This window comes from Sturnus vulgaris, chromosome 5 (genome assembly GCF_052056855.1).
Source record: "Sturnus vulgaris isolate bStuVul1 chromosome 5, bStuVul1.hap1, whole genome shotgun sequence".
Classification (NCBI taxonomy): domain Eukaryota; kingdom Metazoa; phylum Chordata; class Aves; order Passeriformes; family Sturnidae; genus Sturnus; species Sturnus vulgaris.
The window spans coordinates 17,565,945-17,589,266 of record NC_142247.1 but is presented as its reverse complement, the minus strand read 5'-3'; the positions used below and the strand labels follow the sequence as shown (position 1 = coordinate 17,589,266).

Genomic DNA, 23,322 nt, shown 5'->3' with positions numbered 1-23,322 from the left:
ACGCCCTAAAAGGAGGGTGTAGCCAGACGAGGGACAGTCTCTCCTCCCAGCCAGCTAGCGACAAAAGGACACAGCAATGAGCTGCAGCAGGAAAGGTTTAAGTCAGACATTAGGAAGGATTTCTTCATAGAACGGGTGATTAGACATGGGAGCGGGCCGGCCAGGGAGGTGGGGGAGTCACCGTCCGTCCCTGGAGGTTTAAGAAGAGACTGGATGTGGCACTTAGTGCCATGGTCTAATTGACACGGTGGTGTTGGGTCAGGGGTCGGGTTTGATGATCTCAGAGGTCTTTTCCAACCTAACTGATTCTATGATTCTGAAAAGTCACATTTTGAGGTGATGAAAGAAAAACAGCAATGCGGGGTTTCTGTTGTGATGTTCACCTGAGACCACGTCTAGCAGTTTTTCGGGCGTGCTTTAGACCGCATTTTATTTCCACTGTTACAACTTCTCCGCTGCCTAAGTGATGCCGTAACCCCACGGGTGATGTTCCAGCGCTGCCGTGCCACCTCTGCCCGTGCATTTCGCTGCGTTCCCAGGGCAGGACGAGCGCCGCTCGGCACAGCCGGGGTTCCCGGGTTCCCCGCTCCCGCCGGCTCCGGGCCCGCTCCCGGCGCTGCGGCGGCTCCCGCGGCCCCGCCCCCCCACGCGCAGCTCCGCGGGGCGGGGCCGCCGCCGCCCGCGCCTGCGCGCGCGCCTCCCGCCGCGGCGGATGAGCGGATCCGGCGGCGACCGGGCGGGGCGGCGGCGGCAGCAGCGGGAGCCGAGCGGCGGGAGCGCTCCGTGCCTGCAGGGGAGGGGTCCCGGCCGCCGCCCACCCGCACTGGCCGGGCGCCCCTCGGCGCCTCCCGCCGGAACTGCTGCGGGCAGAGGTGAGGGCAGCGGCGGCTCCGGGGCAGCGCCGCAGCGGCTGCGGACGGGAGGCGGGGGGCGTGTGCCACGGTGCCACGCTGGTCCCCGCCGGGGCCGCGCTGCGGTGCGTGCCGCCTACCCCCGGCTGCCGGGAGGGCGGGCGTTGCTGGGAGACCCCCGGGTCTCCGGTAGCGCCGGGCCCGGTGGGCGTTGCTGGGGGCGTTGCTGGGTCCCGCGGGCGAGGCTGAGCGGGCTGCGGCGGCTCGGAGCGGTGTCGGGCCGCCAGCACGGCCCAGCGGAGCCGGGCACCGCGGCCGGGGGCTCCGGAGCCACGGGCCGGCTGCGGCCGGTGCCGTGCGCGCACCCCGGGCCCGCCCGGCCGCAAGCCGCCGTTGGAACCGCTCGCGTTAAATGCAGTTAAAATGCAGCTCCCGTGCCTGCCGGTAACCTCCTTCCCCTCGCAATGGCAAAACAGTCTTGCGCTGTAGCCGGGCTCCGGGGAGCGAAGCCTGGTTGGTGTCCCCAGTCCCGTGGCGCTGCCAGCCGCGCTGCTCTGTCCCTGTGAGCAGGCCTTGCCGGTGGCTCACGTCCCGGGGAACCTGGGCTCCGCCAACTCGGTGATCGTTCGCATGGGGCTCACACGGCTGCTCGGAATAGTAGTGTTCATAAATTGTGTGTTAGAGCAGTGCGCTGTAGAGCTCTCCTGAGAGGAGGAAAGCCTTCAGTGTGTCACTGAAGGTGTTTCTAACACGTTTTGTTCTGCCACTGTCCAAAACAGAGTTCTTGAGACTGAGATCAGGATACCTTTCAAAAAGAGTTGATTTTCATCTGGCAGCTTTGATAACGTCAATCATTTCAACTTAATCATAGGAAATATAAATCTGTTTCACCTGTTAAGTGTTAATGCACCCTGCTAATGCTCGTTATCAACGTCAGTTTTGAAGTTTTGAAAAGACAGGAGTTAGTACTGAGTTGTTAGTCCGCAGTGAGCATAATGGGCAGTAACAGAACCGTATGAGGAGCAGTGCTTCCCATTGTCTTTGTCAGATCTGTTCAGTGAGAGTTTAGAGTTGATACAGTTCTGGTTTTAAATGATGCGGAAACTATGAGAAGAACATAGTTGCATTGTTGGCTATCAAGCGGCTGTAGAAGAGGCTGGTGAAATTTTCTGTGTGCTGTTTTGTTTTAGAATCCCTGCAAACTTCTGAGGTAATTTGTTGTTTTAGCCAAATACTAGTTTTTAATCAAAACTCCTGAGCTTTGAAATAATTAGTTTTGTGATTATGCAACTTTCTAAAACCTGGCCATAGAGCCCTCCTTTCCTGATGCTGATTTGATGTGTCTACTTCAGAATTGAAACTAGATGGGGCAAAAAAAGGTGTGTGATTTTGGTCACTTGTGGGCCCTTTGGCTCTTCTTTATTTTTTTTGTTGTAGAGTTGTGAAGATCTTAGAATCATTTAGCTTGGAAAAGACTCTTAAAAATCGTGTTGTAAGTAGACCAAATATTTCGAGGCTGATGTAGCTTAGACCTAGCAATAAATAATCCTTTTTCTTTTTTAATCTTGGGTCAGGGGAAGAACTCCTTTTAGACAGGCTACTTTGTCATATTAGTTTAAAAATGACTTTTTAGTAAAGGGCTATCTAGCTCATATCTCTGCTGCATGTGTAAACCTCCAGAGTACCTCAAACTCTGTTTTATAAATGCTTGTTGATGTTTGTGAACTTTTACAGCACAAGGAGGAATTTTCTAATATCACAGGGAACAACGTTGGACTCGTACACTTTTTATGGGGAACTGAATTGACACAGAAAGTCAGACTTCTATGCTCCCGTGCTTTTAATAGTGCTTACTGCATTATCTCAGGTTTTGCTCCAAAGGGAAATAAAGTGCAAAAATGAAAGGAAAATTTAGGGGGAAGGGAAGTTTATTGAAGATGGCTCATTTTTAGATAGCCGTTTCTTAAATTCTGTTGAAGTGATCAAGAAGGGTCTGAGGCGTTGCAGCACTTACCCATTTTCTTTTGTCTGGTCTGCTGTTACACTTTGAAGTAAATAGTTGTGCAACTCCCTGGTAAAGAAACTATGCATACTTTGTATTCTGTGAAGTTGTGTTCCAGCTTCCTCTCCGTCCAGTAAATCTTTGCATAGAACACTCAGCCAAGTTTTAATGAGCTGTGTCGAGTCAGTTATTAGGCTTTCATTTCTTCACTGATTACTATTTTATCACCTGCTTCCCCACTGCATTTCCCACAAATTCTGAAGCATGCAAGAGAGTTTTCTAAGGGCTTTTTCTCCCTTCTCCCTTCCTGTGCTGTGTAATTCCTGTTGCTTTAGGCTGTCTGTCAGCTAATTTGTCTCTTGGTCTTCAGAACAGAAAATAAATTTGTGGAGAATATACATAATGTCATATACTTTAAACTTCCTAATGGGCTAAGCAATGTGGTTTGGTTTAGTTCCGTTAGTTTCTTTTTAATGAACATTCCTCAAACTCAATTTATGGTTAAACACAGAAGAACAATTTTTATTGTTCAACAAAACAGAGAATTGTGAAGGAAAACAAAAAAGACCTTCAGTGAAGAAATAGTGATAGCTGTAGAAAACAGCATAGTCTTACTCCCAATAAGTGTGGGTTTTTCTCCAGTCTATGCAATGTAATTAAAGTAGCACAAACACAGAAGTTGCTGATCCTATCCTGTGAACTGTAATGTGAACATCTTGTCAGGTAAATTGTGTTTCCTAATAGACTATGGTGTTCATGAAGATCTTGCTTCTGTGGCAGATGTGAAGTTGGGAAGCAGAGGAGCAGTAGCAGAAAGCTTTTTGAGGGAGGTATTTGTATAGTCACTGTTTTCACAGGAAGAGTGAAACAGCATAGTTCTTCGCCTAGGCTGTTTGGGTGAATTGGTGTGGAAGTTAAAAATACTGCTTCTAAGTGTGAAATGATTCTTTAAATGATTTCCGGAGTGAACTGCGTCTACTGTTTAGCTTTCTTTTTCCCCCCTCAGGATTCTGATGTGGTCATAATGATGTTGAATTAGTTACTCTTTTCTGGTTTGTTAGACAGCAGTTACAATTATCTTCTATTAGAACAAGTGGTTGATGGTAATATAATTCAGAAATAAGACCCGTTTAAGACAGAAGAAATGATGGGCAGAAATGATGAGCACAGTCTTGGTCATTTGTTTTGTTTAATAAAACCCCAGTCCAACAAAAAAACGTGACAGCAACAAAAAATGGTTTTCCCAAAGCCTTTGATTGATTTTAGAGGACTGTCTCTGAATTTTGCTTGGGTGATTTCTTTTGCTGTTCTATTGTCTTTTGGGTAAAGTTGATATCGTCTGTGTTTATCTTCAGCTGGTACAATAGTTCCCTTCTTTCCCTCTGCTGCCTATACCTCTCCCACTGATACAATGTGGAGAGTCATGTTCTGAGTTTAAAGCTGGAGCAGTGTGAAGGGCTTTGCTTCTCTTGAGACAAATGTGACTTGCTCAAGTTTTCTAACTTGTGTTGGAAGGTCTAGTAATCAGAAATTAGAAAAAATGAGTTACTGACTTGGAAAAATATTTCATAGTATTGATAACTAGTAGAGGAGATATATTGTTGCTGCCTTGTGGACTAATTTGGACTTTAAAAATCTGTGTTGTTTTGGGGATGTTTTTATAAATCAGCTTCTGATGAAGGAGGTAGTTTCTCTGCCTAAGGAACTCCATCAGTTTAGATGCAGTGGAAGCAGCTCTATGTAGCTTTGTCTTAAAATATATGCTTGTCTAGCTTGTGGGAACAGCAAATTGCAGGTTTTTCTGGTGATTTGTCTCATTTAGGTAATTTCAGACCATGGTGGAACTTGATGTTGTGAGGACTGACGTTGGCTTTTAAAAGGAAGGCCTGTATAGAGTGTTGAATTCTATAAATGCAGCAAGTGAAGTTTGGGAAACAGTGCTCATAATAGGCCACTGATTAGGAGCAGATATATTAAAAGTGTTTTATTCAGAGTAACTGGTTCTGGATTGTACACAGTTGAAATCTGGAGCAGTATTTTGCTATATTTGTTATAAAACAGTGTTTAATCCCATCTGTACTCTACAAGAAGGAAATCTGTTGCAGATGTAACGTGTATAGTAGCATAAGAAGCTTCTTGAGAACAGCTAAAACTGTTTGACAGATGGTAGGAGGCATTTGGGAAGTAAGATTTTCACTTTGAGGAAATAGCTTGGACTTCTGGTGCTAGAAGAGGAATAAATAAACCTCATTTTCTTCACACTCTTAATTGTGGATGTGTGGTTTTATCTCAGCTTGTTCCCTCAGTACAGGGTACAGCACTTACCATTCATCCACTCAAAACGCTACATCTGTCTCTCAAGAAGTTCTTAAGGTTACAGAGACTTTGACACCATATGGGAATGTGTTTATCTTAGCTTCCTTTTTTTTTTCCCCATTTAACCATTCATTCATCCATTTGAAAGACTTCTCATTGCATCTAAGCTTGAGCTAGTTCATAAGCTTATCTGTATGTTCAGCTGTTTTCCAGTGCATTAATCCTGTCACCCAGTGTTTGTGTTGCAGTACTGCAGAAGCTGTTAGTGTGACTATTCAGTTGAGATAAGGAAAACCAGCTTGTTTCCTTCCAGAGTTATCTTTTTCTTGCCTGCAAACAGAAGCCATGGTACTTTGAATAGGCTTTGACTTGAAAGTGCAGGTATAATACTGGTCATTTAAGCATGTGAAAAAAAATTATTTAATTGAGTGTTCTTGCTCAGATTAGAGAAGCATGAGCATTGTAGGGAGACTTTTTTTGTTGACAGTTTTAGCTATTTAAGGAATTACACATGAGAAAATAAGTGGATTTTTAAAGAATTCACATGTTTAAAGCCAATAGTAAGCAGGTAGTCTAGTAAACAGAGTTGGGTACTTAACTGTGGCTTGGGTATTATTTATCTATTCCTAAGCATTCCCAAGGCTTAATAAATTAAAGGATACTTTTCACCTCTCATTCCACCCCAAAGTAATGAATAACAGCCATGAATGGTTTATGTGACTCTTCAAGTGGCAGAAGCATCATTCCAAACCCAGCTTTGTCTCATGTACACTAGGTCTTTTTCCAACTACCTAAGAGGGCCACATCTCAGTGATTGGCATATTTTTCCTCAAAAATGTTCTTTAGACATATTTATTGCAGATGATTTGGAGAGTTAAGACAAACAATTTAATACTTATAACTGGCTGGTGATAGTTAAAAGGAGAGTCATATTGTTGATACAAGATTTGTGAAGGTAAATGATAGATTTAGTTGGTGTCAAGTTCACAAATTATAAAAGATTCCTGGCTTTATTTTAAAGGTGAAATGTGATATATTAAGATTTGTGAAACACTTGGCCAGGTACACAGCAAGTTCATTTGCTTGAAATTTCATGTGGATTTTTTTCTAATTACTTTTAAGTCTTGTAATAAAAAGCATCCTTTACGGGCAAAGTGAATACTCTTTTTAGGTAAAATATGGGTGACATTTGCTTCAATATTGCATTGATCTAATTTCTTAGTTAATATATTAATATTTTATGGTCTTGAAATCTTTGAAGGTTTTAAAAATTAGTGTGGCAATGCTATAAATCTGTGAATAGATACTCCTTAAATGGCACTGAATTGAAAAACTTGAAACATTAGTTTTTCCTGGTCTGGTTGCAGCGTAGTGGAAAAGATCACTTGGTATGAGGATATATGGTGATATAAGCTTGTTTCAGTACTAAATAGCATATTTTTATTTATTTTTACATGTTTAGTTCTGATGTAAATAGCTGCTTATGGGTCACTGTTTTTCTTTGAAGCAGGCAATATCGTGGTTTGTTTCTGCAGGGCATGAAAATACAGAGTGTATGACTGGAGTTAGGGAAAATGACCGTTCACAGCCACATGACGCTTTCAGAATAAATCCCAAGTTTGGCGCTCCCTGTGCAAGCTGTTCCTTGCAGTCTCGTCTCGGAGACCGGCGATGTGCGTGGGGATGGGTGGTGGAGAGGAGCAGGGCAGGGTTTGTTCTTTGTGGGGTGGGATGCTGGTGCTGCCAGGAGAAGAGGAGGCAGTTTATTTCCAGAGGAGGTTTTGGCATAACTTGTGAACCTTTATGCTGCATTAGTCAAATAGTGTTGTTTAGCACAGAAGAGATAGCTAGGATATTGTTTAGGCATTAAAGCAGTGGGTCTGCATAAACTGCAGTTCATTGTTTGTCAACTGTGGGACTCACATACAGCAGCACCATACTGTACCAGGAGAGCAGGTTTGCTATTGTTCATCACTGGAGAAGTAGTCTAAGAGAAGGACTGAAACCTACTAGAGTTTCAGTCTGAGACTAAATACATAACAAGTATGAAAACAAATATTTAACATGGCTGTAGAAGGTCGCCAGTCTCTCTCCTTGCATAACTTTGTCTAATAAGAGCTCTGTTATAAGGCTTTTCATATAATCAGAGCTCTTGTGATGTTTCTTTCAGTACTTTTTCCAGTGGAAAGCAATCACAAGAACAAGTTTGTGTCTCTGAACAGAACTGAGCCAATTTAGATCTCCATTTAGAGCAGTGCAATTGATTACATAATGCAAGGAAAATGTTTTGGTCAGAACAGATGTATTATGGCAATGCAGTCTATGTTACTCGGGCCTGACTTTTAAGAGTGAACCACTTAATTTTTCTTCTCCCTCATCCCCACCCTCAGATGTGCATTATGGAAATGAGGCAGCTCATCTTCTTGATGGAGGCATTTATTTGTTCTTAGGCACCTTACCATTGATGCATCTCCTGCTTTGTAGACAGGCACAGATAATCTTTGTGCTTCCTGTGTAGGAACATGTCAGTCGTGCTGACTCCTTGCCACCCTACACTATGGCTGCTGAACATAAAACTGCATTTGTGTGCTGGACTGAGCATTGGCTCCATAGAGTTAGAGCTGGGAGCTAAATGAGATGTAAATGATAGGAGTGATGCTGGGTGGAGATGGTGCTAACCCCTGGAACGGCTTTCTTTGTTTCAGACCTTGATAATTTTCAGGTGAATAGTACCTGTGAAGTCAACCAAGTGCTCTTTTTCCCCAAATAGGCTGATGTATAATTTAATTTTTTTGGTAGAAGTTGAATACTCTAATATGGCTAATGCTAGCATTGTCATTCTTCCACGTCTTGGAAACTGCTGTACTGTACTTTTTGAGGGACTATTGGACACTCAAGATTACTGGATCTTTTTTATAAAGAAGACTGAGTAACTTTTAAAAAATTATCTATATTTTAAGTACTTGAAACCTGATTATTTTATTAATACATAGTCTATATTCCATAAATATGGAATAAAGTAGCCAAAGACATCAGGTTGGTACCTAAGGGAAGTGTTAACTGTGTTCTAGTATACCAGCTCTAGAAACAGAGGAGTGGTCCTGAGTTGAAACATTAACAAGATGAAAATGACAAGACTTGGAAGTGGCACTTCTATTGCCGCTAAGGAGCATTCTAAGGAGCTATTGCTCCTTTTAGCAAGGAGTATTTGAGTAATTATAAATGTGTTTAATCGAAGTCTAAAGCTTAATAATTATTTGTTGAAGATGGTAAATAACAGCTAGTGTGATTGAGAGGGAAAACTGCAAAGGAAAAGTTCTATAGACTTGTGCCACAAATTGGCATCAGCTCAGTGTCAATTCATTGTTTCTAATAGCTTGTTCTCCTTCTGAACAATATGGGCATATGGAGATATTGTATACCAGCTAAACTTGGTTAATAGTCTGCACTGTACACCTGGGCCAAATGGAAGGAAAATTTGTCTTTGCCTCACCTCAGTGCATTTGTTACATGTACTATGCAGCCACCACATATTTATTCTATAGTATGCCAGAAAATATAATTTTGGAAAACATGTTAAATATTGCCTATATGACTGTACAGTTGAGTAACTGGTTTTGCTGCAGCAGAAGATAATGCAGACATGCTCTCTTCTCTTAATGCTCATTATTCTTAATGCCCTCTTTCCACTTTGGGAGACAAAAAGAGAGGAGCAGGAGAAATCATTTAGGTATTGTATTGAAAAGCCAAAGGACAAGGTCTACAAGGAGAAATTTCTGTATCAATTATTAGATTTTATTGCATATTTTCCAGCTTTCTAGATGGCTAATCATGAGTGATTCTCATCTGCTACTCTCCTCTTTCCATTACTTATGGGGCAACCTTACAATGTTGTATTGGCTTCTGACTTCTGATTTTTGTCCCTGATAATATACTTTTCTAATTCAGTCAATGTCATGAAAGTTGTGGTAATACACAGGAGAGGGAAAGGTGGAGGACTGAGGAATGCTGTTAAATTCTTCCTTAAAGTAGCAGATAGGATTAATTTAGTGTGACTGAACATCTGGCTATGATTTTTTAGCTGACTTGAAGTGAATGTCTTGAACACATTACTAATGGACGAGTATCTTTTGTGAGTGAAGACTACTTGCATCACTTTCCTAACCTAATAGCATCTGTCCTGCCAATGTTGAGGTGGCCTTTTTGCTTCTTTTCTGTCCTTTTTTTTGTCTAAGTAGGATGGTGAGGGCCTCCTTCTGTTAGCTTTATCGAGGAAAAGACATCTGGCACTGTTGCTTATTCTTGTGAGATATATCCTGTCTACTTCATTTGAACTTCCAGCTACATTACCAGTTCCAATTTCACTGGATACTTACCATCTGTCTTCTGCCTTGGTCTCCTACAAAAATCACCATTAAAGTGCTGAAGGAAATTTTCTGTCAGATTTTTCTGTTTGATTTCTTGTAGCTCTAGACACCATCTGACTAACTGTGGCTTTATCTGTTTTTCAGGAGATCAGTTTTAGAAGAGGGGATGACAATACCCTTATATTTTCTTCAGATAGATCAGACACTGTGGAGGAATACTAGGTGGAGGAGGGTTTATTTTTTTCTTTTCCTTAAGTGCTATGCTTGCCCGTGTTACTTAGAGGTATGTGCTATCTGGATGTGATACAGGGCCTGTGTAGTATCTGCTTTGCTGCAAGGACTTGCTGAACCTGTAGAATATAATTTGCATGTGTGCATGTATATATTTGCATAGGAAAGAGTGTCCTAGCAATACCTTAGAATAACCTCCTTTAAACTGTGAGCTGGCAGCTCTCAATGCAGGGCTCCCAGCTAGGTCTTCAGCCTAACACAAGTCAGAGTAGCTGTGACCTGCAGTCCTGCTTTTTATTTGCAGACTCCTTTAGGAAAAAAGAAAAAAGTTGTTTTTGGTATGGGTAAGTGAAGCAACTTTGCTCATCTGTATGATGGAAATTGCAGACTTTGAAGGTATCTCTGCTTCAATTAGTGTCTTTTTAAAAAAAAGCTAAATTGAATGTAACAATACATTACAAGCTACAATTCTAACACTAAGGGTCTTGCGGGCCTGTCTTTTATGATCTCTTGGAGGCTGGGAGATTTATGTTACAATACATATTTCCTCTGCTGAAATCACAATTCTGGAATTAAAATGTACTCTTTGTGCAGAGAAGCCAATAAGCTAACATTTGAATCTTGTTTTGTACACAGAATTAAGGATCCCACACTAAGCTACCTATAAAGATTTACTGCTTGCTGTTTTTAAAAACTGTACCTTGATTCCAGCTTGCAGACAGGATGGTAGTTAACTGTTGCAAACCTGTGCTGCCTTGAAAATGGTCAGGATAAACCTTAATGCAAACAGCTGTGTTAAAATACCTGGAGTAGAAAGTCATCAGAGGAAATAAAGGGCTTGAGGCCTGTGATACTGGCAAGCAGAAATGACAATTCCAAGTATTTAAATAACTCACAAAATTACGGAGTGTAAACAGAATTAAGACACAATTCTGAAATCATCAACAAGAAGAAATGTTCTTCCTTCATGAAAAAAGTTCTCCTTTGATTAAAAAAAAGAAGTCTGCTAAGGCAAAGGAGCACCAAGCAGAAAGTTTTTATTTTCTAATCAAGGTAGAACACAGAACAGAGGGCAATGAGCTGCCCTATAAAGTGAAGGAGAAACTGGCGAAAAATAAACCTGAGAGAGTGTACAGATGGATCTGTACCGTGTCAGCTACTTCAATTAAATATTAACTATACCCACTTACTGTCAGTGCTTCAAAGAACACCGCTCAATATTCCTCTCCATGCACTAACAAGGATATTTTTCTTTGAAGCTTAATGATCAGGTTTTTTCAGTGTCATCAGCTCGGTCTGGCTGTCAGCTTGGAGCAGGGAAACATACCTTCTTCTTTAGTAAACTAAGAACTGGTGCAAGGAAATGAGGCCTGTAGTCTGAGAGGGCTTGATTTTTGGTGGTTTTGCTTTGCTTTCTTTTTAAATTTCTGAAAGACCTCTGCTCTAGTCACTGTCAGATCACATGTTACAGGTTGTGCTATTTTGGTATTCAGAGACACATCCCTGTTGAATTAAAACAAGCTTTTGGACTTTTCCCCTGTTTTTGGCTTATAAACAATGTTGTCTTCAGTAGACTTAAAAAGCTTCCTTGTATAGCTTATTGTTGATTTCTACTATCTTCCTAAACAGACCTTGATTTATGTCAAAAAGAAAATTGAATATCTGGTAGGTGGTGGTTATTTTTCAAGCGTAACAAATCGATGGCTTCATGTTCTACCATTTATTGAGTTTAAATATTTATTTTTTGTTACTAATTGACCAGAAAAGAACTTCAATACACACATTTTTACTATTTATTTTATCAAATATCAAATTGTATTTCATCCTTCTTTATGAAATTAAGAAAACTGGCTTTTTTTGCTTATCTTAAGTCACTTTCCTCTGTGATAGATTATTTTTGTAAATATAACCTACTTGAACTTGTGTTATCTCTTAGTGTAAATATACTGAAATAATCTCCATCTTATTAATTGCCATATTAGCAGCATAGATGGAATTGAAGCATGAAGAGAATAAGACAAAAGTCAACATTGAGCTGTAATGTTTCAGTTGCTGTATTCTGTGAATGCTTCAAAGTATCACCTGTAGTCTTTCATTCAAAAAGAGAAGAAATTATTTATTTTTACGTCCTGTATAGATTAAATATTTGCTGGTAGGAATCTCAGACAAATATATTACAGATGTAGCTTTGCATGTCTTCCTGGATTTTCATTTGGTTCCCTTACATGGATTTATGTCTGAACTCTGTTCCTTAAATATTCTGGATAATAATTTGTGGACTCATTCTTCCTCTTATAGCAGGTATAAGAATTCATTATGCATCTGAAATACCTATCAGCATGACATTTCTCATGCTGAGAACAGTTAAAAATCGTATTTTCCTGTCTTCTTCATCAGAACTTGCAACAGTATATTATGCATCAGGCTGATGAAGATCCATCAGAAAAATTAGATGGCTTAGTCTGCCTTTGGAAGAAGAAACCAGTAATTTTTCTATAACAATTTGGTATTGCTGTGTAGCAACAGGAGGCTCAGGCTTCTCAAACTGCTGGCTCTTCTGGGTTTTGGGTTTAATTTTAAACTTCAGGAAGGCTTGTTGCATTTTAAGAAAACAGTGCGAAGGGTAATTTCTTTGTGTATTGTTCTTAAAGACTGAAGACAATGAGTTTTAAATTGTTTTTTCTTTTAATTCTGTATGCAAAATGTTGTCTGGCAATTGACTTTTTGTGAATTTAATGTGTCAGAAAGCGTTTGTGCTGGCAGCCCAGGAAGAGGTAAGGGAAATTAGAGTGAGAGAGACCTGGTGTTGATGTCAATATATAGGGTTCAAAAGTGATGGCTGAAACGTGTGTGCAGTTATTGCACGCAAATTTGAGCTGTGGTTCATTGTAGGCATTTCGTAGACATTTCTGTGGGTTTAAAAAAATGCATTAGTTTCCAGTATTAGCTAACAATTTCATTTAAACTGTTTGGTTGGGGTTTTTTGACTGTCAGATTCTTGTAAGTGATTAAAACAAACTGCTTGCTTAGGAGATATTTCCATCTTACAAATGCAGATTTTAAGAAGCTTGAGTTATCTTTCTCGCCAAATGAGTAGCATCTGTTGTGATTCATTTGGCTTTAAGGTGTTGGGGGAAATGTTGTGGAAGCAAGCTCTTGGCTCATAGAATAATTTTCTGAATATAGTTTAGTGCCTTCATAAGAGGTGGTGTTTGATTTTTGCACCTCTGTCTGTAAACTTTTGGACAGAAGGAAGGAAGAAAGGGATGTGAGAGTTTTTTGGTGTTTTTTTAATTTGTTGTTGTTGTTTTTGTCAGGGAGCAGATGGTGTTTTAATGACTTGTAACTTGCTATAGCTGACCACCTGCAATCTGCACAGTGTGTTCTGCAGCAGGGCAGCCCAGACGGGAAATTGTGGACGCGCAAAAAGTAATTGCTAAACAAATTTCATGCGAAGTCTTAGAAAAGGATCTGAGTGAAGGACGGTGTGCATGTGTTATCAGGGTTTTACCTTTTTTCAGTCTGAAAACTCTTGTTGAATCCTCACTCCCTTGTCCAGTGTCAAGGGTCCCAAGACTTGAGAGGTGAGGGAGAAGAAAAGAAATGATGAGGCTTTTTTATTACCACTCACAGATATAATAGGTACAATTTACCAACTCCACTTAGCATCTGTCCTCTTCTTGACACAATGCTGCTGTTGCCATCAGTACTGAACAAAAGCCCACTTGAGCTCTGGCAGCCTTAGTTGCCATCCTATTGCTGGGTCATGTTTGCTTGAAATCTGTTCTGTGATTTAAAAAAAAATACATTTATCTCCATATTTGTCTTGCTGTAGTCCTCTTTTAGGTGATGGTCCTGTGCCATTAACTGTTTTGGTTATAATTGTTTGACATTTCTAAACATCTTTTCTCCATCCCAGCTTTATTCTATGTCCATGAAAGTTTTTTCTTTAGCCTCGTGTACCTCTCTCCTTTTATTTCAGCATATAGTAGTATATTTGTTTTTAATTCTTTGCTGCTGTCCTGCATGTCTTAGCAATTCAGAAACCTGGCAGCATTCTTCTGTGTTTTTGTGCTTTGCTTCACTTTCTCTGGAGGAAAATACAGGTGTTCACTGATGGAAGCTTGCATGATGCATGAATATTTTGCAGTTGTGAAATTTTAAATATCTCTACTTGAGTCCCATGCATGACAGACTTTGCTGCTTACCTTGCAAAGATCATGCTATTGTAATAGTGTGGGAGAAGCTGCAGTTCAGGTGCCTCTGTCAACGTCTCCTCCCTCCTCAAACAAATTACTGCAAGCATAAGCTATAAAGCAAAATTAGTAACCCTCCACTCCTCCCAGTACTGAGTCCAGAGAGGTTGTTATCAGCATAAATTTATTTGCTCTGACCAGCACTTGTAGGAGCCCTACTGCTGATACTCTGGTGGAATGCAGTGGTATCAGTCTCTCTATTGCAGCCTTGGACTTTGTTTCCTGAGTTAATAAGGATGACACATTATCATGTCTTGGCTTCTGCTCTTCCTTCGTCACTGTTCTGGTGTCTCATGCATCTTCTAGTTCCCAGCAAATATTTTGCTGAGTAGCAAAGACAGTAATTTTGATCTTCAGCAGGCTGTCCTTCCTCATAAGGAATAGAAATGCTAGACTCCTATAAATTCGGATTTGTGAGCATTACAAAGACAAGCTTGCATGCTCAGTGTCATGGGAGCTAGTTTTATGCACTTTGCTTGAGATGCATAATGAGGCTGACAGCTAGGAGATGGATTTTATCTGGGGGAGCATTGAAATTGCTGTTGAGGTGGTTCCTAAAGCTACTGACTTGCTAGTGGTGGAGTCATTTTTCTAACCCATTATGAAATAATGTGATCCTGCCATGATGGTGGCATGGGATTTGCACAGCTTGCTCCTCAGTCTGCTTCTGGCATGTGCAGCAGAACACATAAGAGTTGTAGCAATGGGATATAGTGTCCTCTGCTTTTGGCAACTCCTGCTCAAATTTTAGGAAGAGAGGGAATTGGAAGTCAAAGCAATATATATACTTGGATACATGTTACTTATGTTTTCCAGGAGTGAGTGGTAGTTCATTCCTGTGAAGCTTGTGCCGTGCATTGCCATGATGTGAACAGTCAACTTCCAGACAAAAGTGACTGCTTTGCGGGGTTCTGCTTGGAAAGTGTGTTGCTGACAGGCTAGAACTATATTTTAGTGTGAAACTGAGATGTCTTCTTTGCAGGCAGTTATTTTCTCAAAGTGCCTCAATTTCAAGTAAGGTGAAAGCCCAGGCAATCGAGATGTACACCTGAAGAATTATGTCAGAAATATGAAGTTACTGTGGAAAAATCGATTTTTCTTTTGGTAATCTGAAATGAAGTGTCTGAGTGTGCTCAAATCCCATACAGGACAACAGTTTATTGTAGATCTCTGTTTTAAGGACGATCTCACCTGCAGTAACTTGACATTTCTGTTTGACTGGTGTTACAGTACGTTTCTTTAGTCACCTGAGGAGGTTGTTTTTCAAATTAAAGCAGTTTGTATACTTTCTTACTGTGTATGGTATGTTGTGGAAATGCCAGAATTGAAGATTCTCGAAGCACCCTTACAGTGTATTCGCTGTATTGCAGTCCTTAGCCGCAGGTTAGGGAAGGGAGGTGAGCTCTGTGAAATACTGCCATCTGCAGCACTGTCAAGGGTAACTGAACAGCTTCGAGAGAGCTCCTTGCAAGTTACAAGGCATGAAATGTGACGTGAAGATGATTCTGACTTTCAGCCACTTCATAAAGGACCTGATTTCAAAATGAAGATGGTTGAAATACTGGAACAGATGCCTGCTAAGCAGATATATTATGTTTATTTAAAAATAAATTCTAAAAATGGGGAAGGACTACTTCAATAGTGAATGAAGTTATACTAAAATATAATACTGGAATATATCACCAGAAAAAAAAAAAAAAGATGTTAAAACTACGTAGTAACTATAAAATGGTACTCATCAGCTCAGATTCACTAGAGAATCAGAAATCACTTTACCTGCTTTTCCTTCTGTTGACAAATAAAGTTATGAGAAGAAGTGTGATCATCACAGGGTCATATGCATCTAAATTTCAGAGCAAGTAGGCATGGGTTTTTTTTTGTTAAGAGGAAATATCTATGATGTAGGAAATAAGTTAGAAAAATGAGAATTCTAGTTCCTTCTGCTTGTCTGGTTGTTTTGCTAATTTCAAAATGGCAGGTTGGGTGACATAAATTATAAGTAGATTTCCCTGTCAGTAGTCAGTCTAAAAGTCAGAATGAATGAGAGAGAGAGAGAAGTTAAGCTCTTTGAATGGGAACTATACTGTACCATTAATATCTGTTGTTCAAGACAGCATGAAAAGTCAAAATCAAACTTCATAGCTCACCTAGATCATCTTTATCTTTCTTCTCTGTGGCTATTTTTTTCTGTTAAACGTTCAGTTTTGCCTTCATAAACCTTAAATGTTTCATGATCATGAAGAACTGAAGAATTTTTCAGTTCTTGTTAAAATGGGTTTTATTTATGAATTGCAATTTTTACTAAAACAGCTAACAGATTCTTGAAGGTGTCTAAGGGGACAATTGTGCTATGCTTTTTTTTTTTTTTTTTAAATGCTATTCTCCCAAAGTAGACAGACTGCTTAGCATTTTAATTGGTTTTCAAGATGAATTCAGGTTTAATGTTCAAGGCCAAAGACAGGGTTAGAAGTTTAATTATACTTATCAACATTTGGGAACAGTCAATTCTCATTGTATGTGAAGTATTGGCATAGTGCTTTTCTCTCCGGGGGAAATGGCTTGTTGCTTCATGCTGTAACCGGAATGTTTGTGTGCTCATCTTGGTTAGGTGGTTTTGATGGGCGTCTCAGTTACTTTATAGTTTGGTGCTTATAAATGGCTTTGAAATATCTAGCTGTCTATTCACTTTTAATCTGGATTTTATTAAGTTAATAGCACTTCTGGAGTTACAAGCCCTAATTTCATATTCCATGGCTGTTGCAGACAATTTGGATATGAAAAAGCTGAAGTTTTGAATTTCACAGACTTTCTAGAAGCTGTCATGGGAGTGTAAAATGTGCCACTGTAGTAAGAACTACTGGCATATGGTATTTTTTCTCAGGTTACGATCATCAGAAAGAGGACAGCTCATCCTTCTCTGAATTCTGTTGAGGGCTACAAAATGAAAGAATGAAGTCCTTTCTCCCGGGAAAGATTATGAATGCCAAGCTGGTTTTGAGATTACAGGCTCTGCATGCTTGTTGCTGTCATTAAAATCAGTATTACATAGGCTTTTGCTTTACAATTTCAGAAAAGAAACCCCAAAACCAATGAATTTTTACTCTCCTACATGTTCATGCTAAGATTTCTTGGACGAATCATAGCTTTTAAAAGTTAAAGACTCTAGTTATAACTACTCTGTACCTGCTGAAGTTGTCTGGTTTGTATCTGTGACAAATGTTTTTGGATACTCGGTTAGTAATGGATTAAAGTGCAGCACACAGGGTTCCTCCCATCGCCCTTTTAGCATTGCACATGGTTGGAAACATGTACTGGCAGTCACTCTTACAGCAGCTCCTGCAGGGAGTCCAAATGGGAAAACCTGCAGTTTTCTTCCTTCTGACATGTCAGTGGAGTGTGTGAAAATGAGTGTCACAGATGGAATGTGTCCTAGGAACACACTCCTCCTCTATGGGTGGGTTGGGACATGGATTTTTGTTCAGTTACAGCTTCTGAGCTATTGCTGCCTGGCTCCATTTACTCTGTGAAGCATGTAAATTCGTATTTCATTCTTTCCTACATGTTAGACTTGGAATACACGTTAAGCTGCCTTCAAGGGAATAAAATGTGTAACATTATACACGGAGGTGTAGTTAACTGCTTTGGCAGAGATAGGGGGTATTGAGTTGCATTATGCTAATATTATCTCGGTACTTAAGCTTGTGTTATCTTGGTATTGTATATGATTTTAAATATGAAAGTAAATTATAAAATGCTTTTAACTGATAATTCTTGTTGGTTTGGGGGACAATATTGAATACTGTCATGCTGTTGAAGGGAAAGACATAGGTTTATTCCTTTCAAAAAAGAAATATATTCTCTCTTGGAATTATTCTTTCTCTTGTTTATCGTCAAAGTAGCAATTGAATTTTTTTGAGCTTACAAGTATTGCATCCCTCCTTCGCAGCATTTCTGTCTGTCTTCTGTATTCCTGAACTATGTGATGGCTCTTGCCTGCTAACTACCTCCTTTAACTAGCTGATTATTGAGGGGCTGGATAGAGGTTAGTGGGGAGGCAGGATTCAAAACTTTCTATCTCACAGTCCTATGGGATTGTGTTGGGAAGGATTCCACAGCTGAGAGGATTGTACTCACTTAAAATCAGGTGCTCAAGCTATCTCATGACCCCATTAAGCCATGTTATGGGAAAGAGAATTCCCAGTACTTGAGCAGACTGGGTGGAAGAACAGGAGGAGGTTCCTTGTCCATTAAGTATTTGTTTAGCCTTGAACAGAGTAATGCTTTGCCTGGGATGTAATTTTTTTTCTCTCTTTGTTTTCTTCTCCAAAGTATTTCAAAGAACTTCCAAGGAAATGTCAAGGCTTTGTTTTCCTGTCGTGCTACCACCACTCCCTGGTTGTCAAGGAACAGAACCCTTTATCCCAACCAAAACATGTTCTCAATTGACTGAAGCAGAAAAAATAGTATCTTCTATATTGGTCTCTGAAACAGAACATTAAAAATACCCTCATAATATATGGTTCTTGCTATGAAAAGTCTTAGTGTCTCCTTGCAGTACTGGGAGCAAAAAGCATTCTGCTCTTCAGAAACAGGGTTGCTTTGGGAACAAATATGTTTAATTTCTGTTCTTGAGGGCTGGCTTGGATCTGTGAAAGGCTTGACTTCTATTTTCATCTGTCAAAACTAATTTTTATGTAAGTTGCTTCTTTCTTGCAAATAGTGTGAGCAGTGTCCTTACTTACATTAGACAGTGATACTGACCTGATTTCTGAGGGCTGTGAATTGCAGGTAAGTTGTTGCTTGATGAGTCTTGTAACTCATCCATAGCTGTTTGTTGTGCCAGGCCAGGTGTTTCTCATTGCCCAAAGAAATGTCATAGAGGAGCTTGTAGTTTGTTAAATAGAAATGGTAAACAAGAGGTTTGTTATTAGGTCACTTGAAAGTCTGCAATGCAATAATATTGTACAGTTCCTGTGGATCAGGTTATATTGTTTAAGTATTGTTGGTTCAGCCTATTAAACTAAAAGCTATGCAAGATTGTTGCAGCAGTTCCAAATCAAAGTTGATCAGCAATTATTCAATAGCTTCAGAAGACAAGCTTGGATGTTTGGTGCTAAAAGCATTAGTTCTTCTTAAGCCTATATGAAGTGTGTTTGTAATATTTTTTTCTCCCGTATTAAAAAACCAAAACAAACCCACAGAACAGCAATGAAAAACCTCCCAAAAACCCCCAACTTTTCCTCCCTAGGATCCCCCCAAAATCCCCACAAACCATAAACAAACAAATAAAAAACCAATCCTGCCAAAAAACCTATAGAAGATTCTAAATTGTGATCATGTACAATAGCACTGACATCTAAAAAGCAAAGTTGGGTTCATCAGCTCATTTTACTTTAGTGCAAGAGTGAAAAAAAACAAACCTGGCATAACCAATGGAAATCTACATTAGACTTTCTAAAGCTTTTTAATAAACCATGATGTGTAAACGAGATACTATTGCTGCCTGTTTGAACCTGCTGCTGCTTCAAGTTAGGATTTCTAGGGTTTTTCCTATTGCAGTAGGCTACTCTGACCTTCTGTTCTTAAATTCTTCTCTTGTACAGATATCCTGTATCTTAAACTTGTGTAAACTACCTTCTAGTACTTGCCAAAAGAAATGGAAATGAAGGCCATTTATTATGTCATCAACTCTGTTTTAATATCAAGAGGAGACACTGCTGCTAAAATAAGAAAATTAAATTGTACATGAGAATAAACATAAGGTTCCTGTTTGAAATATCCGCATTTAAGCCTGCAGAAAGCCCATGTTTTTAGAAACCTCTCACACAACATAGCTCTATTACAGCCAACACAGCTCAACTGAAACTTTTGTCTGTGCTAAGACTTCTTTCATATTTTTAATCTTGGAACTTGAATCGATTTTTCTATTTTATTTATTTCAGTTTAGAGCAGAAATTAAAATTATAGTTACTCTCTTAACTGAGTTCCTGTGAAGTGTGTTCATGATGCTCATTATAGAGGTAATCTCAGTTCTTACTTTGCTGAAACATCCATCGTGGTACAGAAAAATGGTTCTGTACTAGTAGATCTTTGGGAGAACTGACACTTAGGGTGTCCTTCCAATAACTGAAAATTTAAACGAGGCCCTAAGGTCTCTTTGAAAATAGGTTGGGCATTCTTTTCAGTTCTCAGAAGTGGCAAAATACATAGTGCAAAGGAAGGACTAAAAACCTATTAGAATTACCATTAGAAAATTGGTCTTTGCACTGGCTCAGTTTTAGAGGCATATTACTCATTTAATGGCAAATCTTGTGGGTTCATTTAGGAAGTTGGCTACCGTAGCATCTGATGTGGCAGTGAACTGTCTGCCTGTTTGTCCAAGCAAAATCACTGCAGCTTCTGAGATACAGAAACCTTATGGTAGTTTAAGCTAACTTTATTACTTCATTTGCAATAGGTAAAAAGTACTCACCAAGTCACATATAGTTTATCTAGCAGTTAATAATTCATTGATCTGTAATAGTATGACTACTTGCAATAGTTTATAAATACTCTCGTAATAGCTTTCTGAAACTCTATTCCTTGTGAAGTAGCTTGTATTCTTGACCTGCAGATGAGACTTAAAATATTTCTTATCTATGATCTCATTATAACTAAAATGTTTAGCTTCATCATTTGATGTATTAAACTTTCTAGATACTCTTTCTGAGGATTTTTCAGCGCAATGAATTCATTCTTATAGTCTTAAAATGTTTTTCATAGTCTTGTGTTTTGTTTTGGAAAGTTCCATGCAGGGGAAATCCAGGTCTGTTTGTTCTCTCAGGAGGGCAACTGATTCCATTTTGGCATCGGCATCAGAAGGATTTGTTCTGCCACCTATCCATCTTGTCTCTGGAAACATCTCTGCTGACTAACCCTACTTTTTCATTTCAGAAAAACCTCTAACAACAACATTGCTTTTCCTTTTGCCTTGGCTTGATTCCCTTCATTTCCTGAAGTAGTTTCCAGTTGGTGTTGAGGGAGTGTGTAGCTGTAAACAGTCCGTGCTTACCCAGGCTGTTATGGCTGGAATGGAGGTGAGTGGTGTCTCTCAGCTGTTCATTACCTCTCTGGTGCCAGGCCTGCAGAAGTCCCGTGACCCAGCTCAGTTGAAATTATACACATTTTGTGAGTGTCTCTTTAAAATAAGTTGCAGTAGTGGGGATTCTTGACAGAAGAGGGTTAGGGAGCACCTGCACAGAAAGGTCCACAGGCATTTCAGAAAAACCTCAGCCACAGTGGGGAAAGAGGTGGTAAGGACCAGGTGTAGAGGATTTTTAATCTCCTAATCCCTTCCAGCTGTCTCATAAGAATGTCACACTGCCTCTTCATACAGCTGCCAAAATGGGAGATGAGAAAGACCATGTGAGAGACTATTAGTAGTAACTTTACAGATGTGGAAGAAAATCTCAGGGTGGAGTTCTGAAAGGAATTTAGTTTGCAATGTCTCTAACCACTTAGTTTTAGTCCATCTATTTTTCTTCAAAAGCAAGACTGTCATTGGCCAATTTAACCTCATATTAAGGTTGTGTATGCTGCCCACTTAGTTATTCTGCTGCTTAGTACTGCAGAAAAGTAACAAAAAAAGTGTACGTGAAAATAAAATGCTCGATTTGGTTTTGTAAGGTTTGAATAAATCTTCTTTCCCTACTTCACAATGAAACAAACAAAAAATATGAAGCTTTATAGGTTCTCTCTCTTAAATGAACAAAATCCATGGTTTATTGCCTCTCTTATTGCCTCAAAGTTAGCCTGAGCCCTAGGTAATAATGGCTCATGGAGGCGAAATGTATAATGCTGCAGGTAACTACATACCTTTAAGAGAAGAAAGACATTTTTACCATTAAGACCAAGTCTTGAAGTCATGGAACGGTCTTGCAGAATACATACCATGAAGACTGGGTGGGATAAGTTTGGGAGCTTTGAAGCATATTTCAATGGCCAAAGGGCACCATAACCCTAGGAACTCGAGCTTTTAGAGAGAATGTTGGGATTTAGTGCCTGTAGGTGACTCTTTCCATATATTCTGTACTCTTTCATTCTTTTCGGGACAAGTTTTGTTTGTGGAACCCAGTTTAAGGTAGTAATTATTAAAGTTGCAGTGGGCATTCAGAAGTTTATGCTTTCCTTGGCCTTTGTTGCCATCTAACTCTCTCAAAAGATAGCTGAAGTATCTAGACTATGCCAGTTTTTTTCCAGATGAGAGATGTTTTCAAGTCCTGTTCTGAAACATTTCAACTTTCCTGGGGTTTTTTGCTGGTTTGTTATTTGATATTTTTTTCTCTTCTGAAAATAGCAATACAGAAACAGAGGAAACAGCTCGCTCTGCATGTGGACTGTTTATTCAGGAAATGAGAAGACAGGTGATGAAACTCAGGATGGAAGGAAGTGTTTCATAAGGGTACATTTGGTGGCTGATAGCATTAAGTGATCACAGTGTACTTGGGGAACTTGAGGCAGTTGTTGATTCTGGTGTGTTTACACTTGTAGCAGGCTTTTGAGTATCCAAATATTGCAATTCAGGATTAATGTAACTATGCAGATTGTCATCTATGACTTCTATACAATTACTGATTTTGTCAAGCTCTCCTGTTTGTACTGACTTCACAGTAAAAGGAATTGAACTTAGAGATTTACACAACTCTAAGATATCTCTTCTAGAATTGAAGAATACAACCACTTCCTAGTTCTTCTGAGTTCTTGTTAGGGTAAGATTCTTAGTTTGAGAGTTGAGAAAAAGTTGTGATTGCTTTGTTTACCATATCTTTTGCTGATTTTTTTGATCCTGTTTCCCCTCCTCCATTTTTACCAGTAAATCTGCTTCAGTTCCTGCTTTCTTGGAACTCAGCAAACACGGGGTACTTGGCATGCAGTGGCACTGTGTCATGTGCAGGAGGCTGGCCTGATCTGTAGCTTGATAATGGAGTGCACCTGGCGTGCAGACTTAGCTGAGAAAGATGATCTGTGGCCTTGTGCTCTTCCTCTGGTGCACTGTATTCAAACAGCCTTCAGAGTAAGACATGTTATCTCTATTACCTTCTGTGCTATTGCTGCTCATGGAGCAAAGTGGAAGTGCCTTCAGCAGTCATATGACAGCCTGAAAGACACTTAGATTTTTTGAGAGCTTTGATTTGATCACCCTAGTTAGATTTAGGATATAGATTTCCTTTAATCTCTTAAAGCTGATCCTATACCTCTAAGGATTTAGAGGTAGCTATAACTGTTACAGTTAGCTCTTAATATCTAGGGAACTTCTTTTT

At 39.8% G+C, this 23,322-nt stretch overlaps 1 protein-coding gene across 3 annotated transcripts in view; it reads left to right on the top strand.

Moving 5' to 3' along the window:
- Positions 1-710: 710 nt before the first annotated feature.
- The window catches only part of OSBPL8 (oxysterol binding protein like 8), a 79,998-nt gene continuing 57,386 nt past the window's right edge, over positions 711-23,322 (top strand). For 2 of the 3 annotated variants that reach the window (XM_014891941.2, XM_014891938.2), the window contains exon 1: positions 713-872. The gene's annotated coding sequence lies outside the window, so the exon portion shown is untranslated. Of the gene's footprint in view, positions 873-23,322 lie in introns of all 3 variants that reach the window. The other variant, XM_088164967.1, reaches the window with a different exon arrangement.